This window comes from Arachis ipaensis, chromosome B07, assembly GCF_000816755.2.
Source record: "Arachis ipaensis cultivar K30076 chromosome B07, Araip1.1, whole genome shotgun sequence".
Lineage (NCBI taxonomy): Eukaryota > Viridiplantae > Streptophyta > Magnoliopsida > Fabales > Fabaceae > Arachis > Arachis ipaensis.
In genome coordinates this window covers 109,199,928-109,205,986 of record NC_029791.2, presented here as the reverse complement: position 1 = coordinate 109,205,986, position 6,059 = coordinate 109,199,928, and the positions used below count along the sequence as shown (strand labels likewise).

The 6,059-nt window shown below is 35.3% G+C and overlaps 1 protein-coding gene across 2 annotated transcripts in view; it reads left to right on the top strand.

Annotated features, from left to right (window-relative positions):
- LOC107610175 (cytochrome P450 82A4) overlaps positions 1-6,059 on the top strand; it is a 24,184-nt gene that overhangs the window by 1,683 nt on the left and 16,442 nt on the right. The gene's annotated exons all lie outside the window — the stretch shown is intronic.

Genomic DNA, 6,059 nt, shown 5'->3' with positions numbered 1-6,059 from the left:
GTTAAGAATAAATATTTAAATTAGATTTTAAAAAATTTTAAATTTGACACTTTAATACTAAATTTTTTTTATTATTCTAGAGATAATACAGTCTTCTTTCGTTAGTCACTAACGTAGAACATTAACTGGTCACGTGTATGCGAGTTGGATAAATTAGTCATTAGGATAAAGTACAAAATAATCCTTGAAAAATTGAAAAAAATCTCAAAATAATTTCTGAAAAATTTTTAAAAATCCAAAATAATATATTGGAATATTTTTAATCTTTTTCAAAAATCGTCTTATAATAGTTTTATTAAATGGTACCTATTTATACTCTGGTCCAAAAGACATAGCCAGACCTGAAATGGATAGAAGCCCACTCAAGAGATCTAACTACTATACTTACCCGACCTCATAGAGATCGGACGTGACAACGGTAGTTCAGTTCTACTTATGTGAATAAGTAACTAACTCTTAAGATATCTTCCACTTATCTAAAAGAGAGATCTCAATAACTTCCCTAGAAAAAGGGAACCGTTATCCACCACTAAAGGTTGAACTACTTTAAAAAGGTAGTTATCTACTCTACTATAAATACACTGACACTTTCAGGTATATTCAGAACCCAATTTGCTAAATACTTGCTTTAAATCATTGCAAATTTAAACATCAAAATCCCTTGCAGGTACCACCCCTACCTCCTCACGAGAAAATTAGACGGCGGCACCTCAACACCAATAGAAGTCGGACACTGTCTCAAAAGGAGTCTGGACCTCACATTCAGGCCCGAAAGCAACCCAGTTTCAGGTAACCATCGGAACATTGGCGCCGTTGTTGGGGACCTGAAAGTTTACACCCAATCATGGCGGACAATTAGTTCGAAGATGGACACAAGACGTCTGATTCAGAACCAAAACCTCATAACGACGACTGAGCACTCATGATACCTCCACAGCATGATAGAACGAGTGGTCCTAACGGGGAGGGAACATCAGGAAATCCTCCATCGAGGAGAATCCATTCAGAGATACATTCACCAGAGAGTGAAGAGCTCCCGCATCAAACCGAGATCATGGGACTCGTACACGAGCATCATGGCCGATTAGAGTAACTTGAACAGGAGATCGACCGACAAAGAGAAGCGGAAAGAAATTTGCGAAAGGAGGTACGACGACAAAGAAAGCTAGAAGAAAAGCTTTGGAAACTAGATGCCGACCTTCGAAATTGGAGTAATTGTGCGGATCAGGAGGAAAGCTCTCTTGGAGGAGAAGATTCATTCCTTGAAGAGATCATGCGGGCTAGGGTTCCTAGGAACTTCAAAAGCCCCGTCATGGACCTCTATGACGGAATGATCGACCCGAGACAATACCTCAGTAATTTTAAAAGTCGGATGTATTTGACTAACGCGTCCAATGCAACTCACTGCAAAGCTTTTCTGACGACATTAACCAAAGCGGTGATGAAGTGGTTTCATAATTTACCACCTAGATCAGTAACTTGTTTCGACAACCTTGCAAGAAAGTTTCTCACCCGCTTTTTAATTCAAAAAGATAAAGTCAAACATGCTCCTAGCCTTCTAAGGGTCAAACAAGAAGTCGGAGAAACTCTTCGAGTTTATATGGAAAGATTAAACAAAAATTTGTTTGGAGATTCAAAATTTACACAAAGAAGCAGTAATAATGGATTTGGTTAATGACCTCATAGAAGGGTTGTTTTCTTAATCTATATTCAAGTGACATCCGACCTTTCTATATGAAGTACAAGAATGGGCGAAAACATACATTAACATGGAGAAAAATTTTCGACTTAGAGAGCCAATTCCAAGGCAAAACCCTTCCTATCAAGCTCGGGATAAAGATAAGAAAGCAAAGAAAAAAAGAGGAATATAGCTTAGAGAATCCGCGATGATATTATAACTACACTTCACTCCGAGTTTCTCGTGTCAATATCTATAGGAACATTTACCACACTGAAAAACTTCCACCTCCTCATCCTATTAAGCACAAAAAAGCTGGATGTTGGACGGTATATTGTGAGTATCACAAACTATATAGACATTCTATCAATGATTGCTATGATCTGAAAAATGTGATAGAGAAACTAACCAGAAAAGGTCGGTTAAAGAGGTACCTCGTCGAAAGGTTAGACGATCCAGGAAAAAGGAAGAGAGGTGATGAAGACGAGGGTCAACGAGATCGCCCACCACAAATCCCTGATAGGCACATACATATGATAAATGGAGGATTTGCAAGAGGGGGAATAACTAAGTCTTCTTGAAAAAGGCATCTCAAGGAAGTATACCAAGTCGGTGGAGATTGCGACGTTCTAGACTTGCCCACAATTTCATTCACTAAAGAAGACGCTCAAGGCGAGACATCTAGTTATAACGATCCTGTTGTGATTACTATGATACTCATTAACGCAAATGTAACGGCCTAACTTCTAGCATGTCATGATCGTACCAAAAGAAAGACGTTACTAACCAAATTCCTTTAACTTGTCGACGTATTTTTCTAGAAAGTTAAAACTTTTCCATCAAGTACAAATATATATTAATAGGCACATATTCACATAATTAATAATACATAATAGTTATTCATATAGAATTCAAATATAAAACCAATACCTCTGTAAAAAAATACAACACTTAAAACATCAAGGGCGAGGGAAAATAAACCCATAAGTTACTAGCCAAACAAGTCTTCTATTTGTCGATAGCTTTTCAATCAGTCATCCTGTCTGTACCTCTGAAAAGGGTTTTTAAAATTTTAGGGTGAGAACAAATCACACATTCTCAGTAGAGAATGTGAATGTTTGCAAAAATACAGAATAAAATATAAATAGTTAACTCATATTCTAAAAATATTTTTCTTTATCAAACCTTTCTTAAGTCTTAGAACAGTTTTAAAACCCTTTAAATTATGCTCCTAAACAATTTTCAGCCACTCTAACTATTCCTCAAACATATAAATCAAACCTCACAAGCTAACAACACAAGTAAGAAACCCAAATCAATACACAAATTGACTGCAACAGAGACAAACAACACAATCACAAGAATAAAATAAACAAACACAATCAAATGAAAATGTGCAAATAATATGATGAATGCCTTTCCTATGCAAACCATGAGCTCATGCGTCGGTTGTCTACTAGCAACCTGATGTTACCCAAGGCAAACTCCAAATATGGTTTTTCAACTGAATTAGCCAGCACCGATATCATATTGGTGGACCCATGTCAATCAGACACCAAAGCCACACAGGTTTACCCGTGTCAATCAGGCTAAAATCATAATCATATAATCGCTATAGCATATGTGCATTCAGTGAGATACAGGCTATCAGTTAGATATGCGTCCCCACGTTAGCAATTGGAACAAAGGCCCAATCAAACAACCAATTCTCATATATAATTATCAGTTTTCAATAATTTGTTTACCATTAACAGTTTTTCAATTATCTTTCTCAATCATTGTTTCTCATTCCTCTTTTTTTTTTCCTTTTTGTCATACCACCGCATCACCAAATAATCAATCATACCTCTGCATCACCACATAATCATTCACACCTCCGCATGACCATATAATCATTCACACCTCTGCATCACCGTATAATTTTATATATTTTTCTGTATCATCAGAAAGATACACTTTCTGCCATTTATCAATCATAACATCAAAACGTTTAGTTTATAAGTATTCAAACTCCTTTAACATTTGATCAAGGTAACATTCCTCTTTTTATTATTTAAAATCCTTTCTTATCCTTTTTAAGTATTCTTTCAAGCTACTTTCAAGCACTTTAAATTTAATTTTAACACTTTAAAAGAATACCCAGTTTTTTCAATTGTATAAACAATCAATAACCATCATCAAACAGGCCTTAATATTCATTTCCAGTTATTGAATATCAAACCTATCAATTAAGCATCTAAGACACAATTTACATAATTCATTTTAATTAAATTCTTATATTTTTATTAAATCCTTATATTTTTATAAAAATTCGGACATAACTTTTCCTAAAAATGGACTTAAGCCAACCTTACAGGTTCTTTCTTTTTTCATAATTCACCAATCTTTTAACAGCAGCTATCATAACAACATATTCCCAATAATCAATTTATCATCATTTATTTTAACAACTAATACTCTACCACCAATTACTAATCAAAATTTTTGGCAATTTCAAAGCAATCAGAAAACCAATAACAACCACAGCCTCAAACCAAAATCAATCTCATTAGTTAATCACTCGCAACAATGAAACCAGTCACAATCATAGGCATAATCCAAACTCAATTCATCAATCATCAAAACGACAATTTTTTAACAATTAACTCATCATATTTTAATTTAACAAATAACACTAAATTAATCACGATTTACAGCCACAATTCAATTAATTCTCATCAATTAGTCATACATAACATTTATAAATTATTTACAATTACTCAATAATAATTTTTGGGTATTTTTAAATTAAAAACTTTTAATTTTAAAACGAATCCTCTACCTCAGTTAACTGAGTTTGCATAGACTTATCGTGACAACTCCCTTTCCTTTTAATTCATGGCAGCAGTGGTAATTCCAACGCAACTGGAACAACAGTGGCAACAATCGAAACAGCAGCAGTGTCAACCCCATGACAGTAATGATGGTTGCAGCAGAACAGAGGATTCAAATTGAATAGTACTCAAAAGCAAACACAACCCTGGAAAATTCAAAACAAGGCATATACTAAAATCAAATCAGAACAAGTGTGGCAGTGACAATAAAACGTGTAAATGGACCATAATCAAAGAAAAGATCAAACCAAAATTAAAGTAATAGTTCCTTAATAGCATCAACACTATCATGTATGATAATTCCAGCAGCAAACAGAAAAAGCAGAGCAAGGATTAAAGCTTATAGTTTCAAGAATGGAGGAATTGAAACCGAAACAACGATTCCAATGACAGCTCTATCAATGAAAACATGGCATGACGACGATGGTTTTGACCCTAATTGATGACAGCGGTGGCAGCGACGGATTAGAATGGCATGAGAACAGACCTCGTTCTTCCCTTCTTTATTGCGCTTTTGCTTCTCTCTCTCTCCCGTACGCCTCTCTCTCTCTCGCATACCACTCTCCTTTACCCTAATTGGTGTCAATGGTGGTGAGGAAAGCTTCCACGGTAGCGATGAAGTGGGGCGGCATGTGGCAATCGTGGCTCTACTGGCACACTTTCCTTCTCCCTCGTGTGGAGTGGCAGCAGCGACGGCTAGGGCTCCGATTGACGACAGCATTGGTAGCAGGACACGGCAACGGTGGAACCTTCTTTCTTCCTCTCGTCGATCGCATCTTTTCTCTCTCGCGCTCCTCTGGTTTTTGTGGCGTCGTTCTCTCTCCCTTTTTCCTCTCCATGACAGTGAAGGCGGTGACGGTGACGGTGGTAGTGATACCCATCGTCGTTGCCTCCTTCTCTTCCCATCTCCTCTCTGTTTCGTTCTCCCTCCTTGGTTCCTCTCTTCTCTGATTTCTTTCTGTGTATTTGTCGCACATTTTTGTGTATGAGAGAATAGCTTAGAGTGAATCGTGTGTGTGAATATGGGAGGGATTAGTGTCGCGGGCGTGTGTGTAAGTGATTGGTGAGCAGATATACGTGTTAGATAATCACGATGTGTGTAAAAATTAGGAACTTAGGGATAGAGTTAGAATAAAATATGCGCTAATAATATAGAAATTTTACAAAATATTTGTGGCAAGATAATTATTTGATATTGAAATATAATAATGTAAAATTACTTTCGAAATGCATATAATTTTATTTATCAATATATCAATAAGTCCGGATAATTATTTCTAATTTAAGATCTAAAAAAGTAAACGAATTATCTTTTATAAAACACAATTTCAAGTTCAAAATAACAATTACTTCAAGTTTTAATTTCAATTATACTTAATATCTCATTTTAATAAAAATTACATATAAGCCCTAATTAATTCAAACTCAATTAATTATAAAATTAATTTAATTATCTTTAATAAATCAGTTTTTAAGAATAAAGACTTAAAATGAATAAATTATAACTT